This window comes from Desmodus rotundus, unplaced genomic scaffold (genome assembly GCF_022682495.2).
Source record: "Desmodus rotundus isolate HL8 unplaced genomic scaffold, HLdesRot8A.1 manual_scaffold_18, whole genome shotgun sequence".
NCBI lineage: Eukaryota > Metazoa > Chordata > Mammalia > Chiroptera > Phyllostomidae > Desmodus > Desmodus rotundus.
The window spans coordinates 125,356-133,712 of NW_026527236.1; positions in this window are offsets into that span (position 1 = coordinate 125,356).

Genomic DNA, 8,357 nt, shown 5'->3' on the forward strand with positions numbered 1-8,357 from the left:
GAGCTGGGACACATGGGGCCGGGGTGCGAGCAACTGGCCTACGTGGCTGCAAACCCGCAGACCCCTCCGTCCCGTCCCCACCACTGCGAAGATCCCCCTGTTCTTCCATCCGTAAAGGGGTCCCCCTTTACGGATGGAAGAACAGGGGGGAGTCCCCCAGGAGATGGCTTTTGTCCGAGCCGCGACTGGGTGGTTTCGGGCCAAGAGGCGGGGCCGCGCAGGCGCAAGCAGGCCCCACCCCAAGAGCATCCCTCCGGGCAACGTGCCCCCCCCTTGAGATATCAGGCCAGGTCCACAGGGTCCCTGGGCTGGGGTCAGAGTTAACGGAAGCCCTCCCTGCCACCCAGAGGACCTCGCGTTTTCCCGTGGACCACACTTGCCAGCCCGTCTCCCACGCCGCCAGAGGCAGAGTGCCAGGGAAGAGCTAGGGACATGGGGCCGGGAAGAGGGGCCGGCCACGGTTCCGGGCCAGGTGGAGCGGTTCCGGGCGGGCGGGCGGGACCCTCGACCAAGGACCGGTTCTCCCTTGGGGAGTCTGGCCTGTGCCCCGCCTGGGAGGCTAAGAGCCTTGCTTCGCCTGCAAAGCCCCCACCCTGCCACAAGGCGGCAGACTTGGACCCAGCCGCTTCAACCCTCCAGTCTCTGCGGAACCACCCAAAAATGGAGTGTGACCGCTGCGACCTCAGTCCCCCAGAGCTCGAACCCCCACCTCTGTGAGGGAATCGGCGACCTCCTGTCCTTGGCGTCCGCAAAAGGCATTCACCTGCGGTGAACCTGGGCCTCGGGCGAGCACGGTCAGGCCCCATGGTAGGAGCCCGGGGAGGCAATGGAGGCCTCTGCGGCCAGGCCTCGGACTCTCCCCGGGGCTCTCTCGGGTCCCAGGCGCCCTCTCTCGCCCGGGGAGTGCCCACGCCGTCCCCTGAGCCCCGCAGGACGCCTGCATCCCGCCATAAGCGGCCCACCTCGTCCATGGAGCTGGGACACATGGGGCCGGGGTGCGAGCAACTGGCCTACGTGGCTGCAAACCCGCAGACCCCTCCGTCCCGTCCCCACCACTGCGAAGATCCCCCTGTTCTTCCATCCGTAAAGGGGTCCCCCTTTACGGATGGAAGAACAGGGGGGAGGCCCCCAGGAGATGGCTTTTGTCCGAGCCGCGGCTGGGTGTTTTCGGGCCAAGAGGCGGGGCCGCGCAGGCGCAAGCAGGCCCCACCCCAAGAGCATCCCTCCGGGCAACGTGCCCCCCCCTTGAGATATCAGGCCAGGTCCACAGGGTCCCTGGGCTGGGGTCAGAGTTAACGGAAGCCCTCCCTGCCACCCAGAGGACCGCGCGTTTTCCCGTGGACCACACTTCCCAGCAACATTCCCACCCCCGCAGAGGCAGAGTGCCAGGGAAGAACTAGGGACCTGGTGCCTGGAAGAGGGGCCGGCCACGGTTCCGCGCCAGGTGGAGCGGTTCCGGGCGGGCGGGCGGGACCCTCGACCAAGACTGGTTCTCCCTTGGGGAGTCTGGCCTGTGCCCCGCCTGGGAGGCTAAGAGCCTTGCTTCGCCTGCAAAGCCCCCACCCTGCCACAAGGCGGCAGACTTGGACCCAGCCGCTTCAACCCTCCAGTCTCTGCGGAACCACCCAAAAATGGAGTGTGACCGCTGCGACCTCAGTCCCCCAGAGCTCGAACCCCCACCTCTGTGAGGGAATCGGCGACCTCCTGTCCTTGGCGTCCGCAAAAGGCATTCACCTGCGGTGAATCTGGGCCTCGGGCGAGCAAGGTCAGGCCCCATGGTAGGAGCCCGAGGAGGCAATGGAGGCCTCTGCGGCCAGGCCTCGGACTCTCCCCGGGGCTCTCTCGGGTCCCAGGAGCCCTCTCTCGCCCGGGGAGTGCCCACGCCGTCCCCTGAGCCCCGCAGGACGCCTGCATCCCGCCATAAGCGGCCCACCTCGTCCATGGAGCTGGGACACATGGGGCCGGGGTGCGAGCAACTGGCCTACGTGGCTGCAAACCCGCAGACCCCTCCGTCCCGTCCCCACCACTGCGAAGATCCCCCTGTTCTTCCATCCGTAAAGGGGTCCCCCTTTACGGATGGAAGAACAGGGGGGAGGCCCCCAGGAGATGGCTTTTGTCCGAGCCGCGGCTGGGTGGTTTCGGGCGAAGAGGCGGGGCCGCGCAGGCGCAAGCAGGCCCCACCCCAAGAGCATCCCTCCGGGCAACGTGCCCCCCCCTTGAGATATCAGGCCAGGTCCACAGGGTCCCTGGGCTGGTGTCAGAGTTAACGGAGGCCCTCCCTGCCACCCAGAGGACCGCGCGTTTTCCCGTGGACCACACTTCCCAGCAGCATTCCCACCCCCGCAGAGGCAGAGTGCCAGGGAAGAACTAGGGAACTGGTGCCTGGAAGAGGGGCCGGCCACGGTTCCGCGCCAGGTGGAGCGGTTCGGGGCGGGCGGGCGGGACCCTCGACCAAGGACCGGTTCTCCCTTGGGGAGTCTGGCCTGTGCCCCGCCTGGGAGGCTAAGAGCCTTGCTTCGCCTGCAAAGCCCCCACCCTGCCACAAGGCGGCAGACTTGGACCCAGCCGCTTCAACCCTCCAGTCTCTGCGGAACCACCCAAAAATGGAGTGTGACCGCTGCGACCTCAGTCCCCCAGAGCTCGAACCCCCACCTCTGTGAGGGAATCGGCGACCTCCTGTCCTTGGCGTCCGCAAAAGGCATTCACGTGCGGTGAATCTGGGCCTCGGGCGAGCACGGTCAGGCCCCATGGTAGGAGCCCGGGGAGGCAATGGAGGCCTCTGCGGCCAGGCCTCGGACTCTCCCCGGGGCTCTCTCGGGTCCCAGGCGCCCTCTCTCGCCCGGGGAGTGCCCACGCCGTCCCCTGACCCCCGCAGGACGCCTGCATCCCGCCATAAGCGCCCACCTCGTCCATGGAGCTGGGACACATGGGGCCGGGGTGCGAGCAACTGGCCTACGTGGCTGCAAACCCGCAGACCCCTCCGTCCCGTCCCCACCACTGCGAAGATCCCCCTGTTCTTCCATCCGTAAAGGGGTCCCCCTTTACGGATGGAAGAACAGGGGGGAGGCCCCCAGGAGATGGCTTTTGTCCGAGCCGCGGCTGGGTGGTTTCGGGCGAAGAGGCGGGGCCGCGCAGGCGCAAGCAGGCCCCACCCCAAGAGCATCCCTCCGGGCAACGTGCCCCCCCCTTGAGATATCAGGCCAGGTCCACAGGGTCCCTGGGCTGGTGTCAGAGTTAACGGAGGCCCTCCCTGCCACCCAGAGGACCGCGCGTTTTCCCGTGGACCACACTTCCCAGCAGCATTCCCACCCCCGCAGAGGCAGAGTGCCAGGGAAGAACTAGGGACCTGGTGCCTGGAAGAGGGGCCGGCCACGGTTCCGCGCAAGGTGGAGCGGTTCCGGGCGGGCGGGCGGGACCCTCGACCAAGGACCGGTTCTCCCTTGGGGAGTCTGGCCTGTGCCCCGCCTGGGAGGCTAAGAGCCTTGCTTCGCCCTCAAAGCCCCCACCCTGCCACAAGGCGGCAGACTTGGACCAAGCCGCTTCAACCCTCCAGTCTCTGCGGAACCACCCAAAAATGGAGTGTGACCGCTGCGACCTCAGTCCCCCAGAGCTCGAACCCCCACCTCTGTGAGGGAATCGGCGACCTCCTGTCCTTGGCGTCCGCAAAAGGCATTCACGTGCGGTGAATCTGGGCCTCGGGCGAGCACGGTCAGGCCCCATGGTAGGAGCCCGGGGAGGCAATGGAGGCCTCTGCGGCCAGGCCTCGGACTCTCCCCGGGGCTCTCTCGGGTCCCAGGCGCCCTCTCTCGCCCAGGGAGTGCCCACGCCGTCCCCTGAGCCCCGCAGGACGCCTGCATCCCGCCATAAGCGGCCCACCTCGTCCATGGAGCTGGGACACATGGGGCCGGGGTGCGAGCAACTGGCCTACGTGGCTGCAAACCCGCAGACCCCTCCGTCCCGTCCCCACCACTGCGAAGATCCCCCTGTTCTTCCATCCGTAAAGGGGTCCCCCTTTACGGATGGAAGAACAGGGGGTAGGCCCCCAGGAGATGGCTTTTGTCCGAGCCGCGGCTGGGTGGTTTCGGGCCAAGAGGCGGGGCCGCGCAGGCGCAAGCAGGCCCCACCCCAAGAGCATCCCTCCGGGCAACGTGCCCCCCCCTTGAGATATCAGGCCAGGTCCACAGGGTCCCTGGGCTGGTGTCAGAGTTAACGGAAGCCCTCCCTGCCACCCAGAGTACCGCGCGTTTTCCCTTGGACCACACTTCCCAGCAGCTCTCCCACCCCCGCAGAGGCAGAGTGCCAGGAAAGAACTAGGGACCTGGTGCCTGGAAGAGGGGCCGGCCACGGTTCCGCGCCAGGTGGAGCGGTTCCGGGCGGGCGGGCGGGACCCTGGACCAAGGACCGGTTCTCCCTTGGGGAGTCTGGCCTGTGCCCCGCCTGGGAGGCTAAGAGCCTTGCTTCGCCTGCAAAGCCCCCACCCTGCCACAAGGCGGCAGACTTGGACCCAGCCGCTTCAACCCTCCAGTCTCTGCGGAACCACCCAAAAATGGAGTGTGACCGCTGCGACCTCAGTCCCCCAGAGCTCGAACCCCCACCTCTGTGAGGGAATCGGCGACCTCCTGTCCTTGGCGTCCGCAAAAGGCATTCACCTGCGGTGAATCTGGGCCTCGGGCGAGCAAGGTCAGGCCCCATGGTAGGAGCCCGAGGAGGCAATGGAGGCCTCTGCGGCCAGGCCTCGGACTCTCCCCGGGGCTCTCTCGGGTCCCAGGCGCCCTCTCTCGCCCGGGGAGTGCCCACGCCGTCCCCTGAGCCCCGCAGGACGCCTGCATCCCGCCATAAGCGGCCCACCTCGTCCATGGAGCTGGGACACATGGGGCCGGGGTGCGAGCAACTGGCCTACGTGGCTGCAAACCCGCAGACCCCTCCGTCCCGTCCCCACCACTGCGAAGATCCCCCTGTTCTTCCATCCGTAAAGGGGTCCCCCTTTACGGATGGAAGAACAGGGGGGAGTCCCCCAGGAGATGGCTTTTGTCCGAGCCGCGACTGGGTGGTTTCGGGCCAAGAGGCGGGGCCGCGCAGGCGCAAGCAGGCCCCACCCCAAGAGCATCCCTCTGGGCAACGTGCCCCCCCCTTGAGATATCAGGCCAGGTCACAGGGTCCCTGGGCTGGGGTCAGAGTTAACGGAAGCCCTCCCTGCCACCCAGAGGACCTCGCGTTTTCCCGTGGACCACACTTGCCAGCCCGTCTCCCACGCCGCCAGAGGCAGAGTGCCAGGGAAGAGCTAGGGACATGGGGCCGGGAAGAGGGGCCGGCCACGGTTCCGGGCCAGGTGGAGCGGTTCCGGGCGGGCGGGCGGGACCCTCGACCAAGGACCGGTTCTCCCTTGGGGAGTCTGGCCTGTGCCCCGCCTGGGAGGCTAAGAGCCTTGCTTCGCCTGCAAAGCCCCCACCCTGCCACAAGGCGGCAGACTTGGACCCAGCCGCTTCAACCCTCCAGTCTCTGCGGAACCACCCAAAAATGGAGTGTGACCGCTGCGACCTCAGTCCCCCAGAGCTCGAACCCCCACCTCTGTGAGGGAATCGGCGACCTCCTGTCCTTGGCGTCCGCAAAAGGCATTCACCTGCGGTGAACCTGGGCCTCGGGCGAGCACGGTCAGGCCCCATGGTAGGAGCCCGGGGAGGCAATGGAGGCCTCTGCGGCCAGGCCTCGGACTCTCCCCGGGGCTCTCTCGGGTCCCAGGCGCCCTCTCTCGCCCGGGGAGTGCCCACGCCGTCCCCTGAGCCCCGCAGGACGCCTGCATCCCGCCATAAGCGGCCCACCTCGTCCATGGAGCTGGGACACATGGGGCCGGGGTGCGAGCAACTGGCCTACGTGGCTGCAAACCCGCAGACCCCTCCGTCCCGTCCCCACCACTGCGAAGATCCCCCTGTTCTTCCATCCGTAAAGGGGTCCCCCTTTACGGATGGAAGAACAGGGGGGAGGCCCCCAGGAGATGGCTTTTGTCCGAGCCGCGGCTGGGTTGTTTCGGGCCAAGAGGCGGGGCCGCGCAGGCGCAAGCAGGCCCCACCCCAAGAGCATCCCTCCGGGCAACGTGCCCCCCCCTTGAGATATCAGGCCAGGTCCACAGGGTCCCTGGGCTGGTGTCAGAGTTAACGGAGGCCCTCCCTGCCACCCAGAGGACCGCGCGTTTTCCCGTGGACCACACTTGCCAGCCCGTCTCCCACCCCGCCAGAGGCAGAGTGCCAGGGAAGAGCTAGGGACATGGGGCCGGGAAGAGGGGCCGGCCACGGTTCCCGGCCAGGTGGGGCGGTCCCGGGCGGGCGGGACCCACGCCCAGGGACCGGGTCTCCCTGGGGGTCTCAGGCCTGAGACCTGCCTGGGGGGCTAAGAGTCTCTCTTGGCTCAAACGGCCCCACCCTGCCCCGAGGCGGAAAACTTGGACCGACACGCTTCTACTCTCTAAAGTCTGGGCTGAACTTTGCGAGAAGGGACTGTGTGCGCTGCGACCTGGGTCCCACAGAGCTCGAACCCCCCCTGCCCGTGAAGGGATCCGCGGCCTGTGGTCCCTGGTGTCCGCAAAAGGCATTCACCTGCGGAGAACCTGGGCCCCGGTGAGCGGGACCAGGACCCACGGCAGGAGCCTGGGGAGGCCACTGGAGCCACGGGGGCCAGGGCTGGGCATTTTCCCGGGTGCTCTCTCGGGTCCCAGGCGCCCTCTCTCGCCCGGGGAGTGCCCACGCCGTCCCCTGACCCCCGCAGGACGCCTGCATCCCGCCATAAGCGGCCCACCTCGTCCATGGAGCTGGGACACATGGGGCCGGGGTGCGAGCAACTGGCCTACGTGGCTGCAAACCCTCAGACCCCTCCGTCCCGTCCCCACCACTGCGAAGATCCCCCTGTTCTTCCATCCGTAAAGGGGTCCCCCTTTACGGATGGAAGAACAGGGGGGAGGCCCCCAGGAGATGGCTTTTGTCCGAGCCGCGGCTGGGTGGTTTCGGGCCAAGAGGCGGGGCCGCGCAGGCGCAAGCAGGCCCCACCCCAAGAGCATCCCTTCGGGCAACGTGCCCCCCCCTTGAGATATCAGGCCAGGTCCACAGGGTCCCTGGGCTGGTGTCAGAGTTAACGGAGGCCCTCCCTGCCACCCAGAGGATCGCGCGTGTTCCTGTGGACCACACTTGCCAGCCCGTCTCCCACCCCGCCATAGGCAGAGTGCCAGGGAAGAACTTGGGACCTGGTGCCTGGAAGAGGGGCCGGCCACGGTTCCGCGCCAGGTGGAGCGGTTCCGGGCGGGCGGGCGGGACCCTCGACCAAGGACCGGTTCTCCCTTGGGGAGTCTGGCCTGTGCCCCGCCTGGGAGGCTAAGAGCCTTGCTTCGCCTGCAAAGCCCCCACCCTGCCACAAGGCGGCAGACTTGGACCCAGCCGCTTCAACCCTCCAGTCTCTGCGGAACCACCCAAAAATGGAGTGTGACCGCTGTGACCTCAGTCCCCCAGAGCTCGAACCCCCACCTCTGTGAGGGAATCGGCGACCTCCTGTCCTTGGCGTCCGCAAAAGGCATTCACGTGCGGTGAATCTGGGCCTCGGGCGAGCACGGTCAGGCCCCATGGTAGGAGCCCGGGGAGGCAATGGAGGCCTCTGCGGCCAGGCCTCGGACTCTCCCCGGGGCTCTCTCGGGTCCCAGGCGCCCTCTCTCGCCCGGGGAGTGCCCACGCCGTCCCCTGAGCCCCGCAGAACGCCTGCATCCCGCCATAAGCGGCCCACCTCGTCCATGGAGCTGGGACACATGGGGCCGGGGTGCGAGCAACTGGCCTACGTGGCTGCAAACCCGCAGACCCCTCCGTCCCGTCCCCACCACTGCGAAGATCCCCCTGTTCTTCCATCCGTAAAGGGGTCCCCCTTTACGGATGGAAGAACAGGGGGGAGGCCCCCAGGAGATGGCTTTTGTCCGAGCCGCGGCTGGGTGGTTTCGGGCGAAGAGGCGGGGCCGCGCAGGCGCAAGCAGGCCCCACCCCAAGAGCATCCCTCCGGGCAACGTGCCCCCCCCTTGAGATATCAGGCCAGGTCCACAGGGTCCCTGGGCTGGTGTCAGAGTTAACGGAGGCCCTCCCTGCCACCCAGAGGACCGCGCGTTTTCCCGTGGACCACACTTGCCAGCCCGTCTCCCACCCCGCCATAGGCAGAGTGCCAGGGAAGAACTAGGGAACTGGTGCCTGGAAGAGGGGCCGGCCACGGTTCCGCGCCAGGTGGAGCGGTTCGGGGCGGGCGGGCGGGACCCTCGACCAAGGACCGGTTCTCCCTTGGGGAGTCTGGCCTGTGCCCCGCCTGGGAGGCTAAGAGCCTTGCTTCGCCTGCAAAGC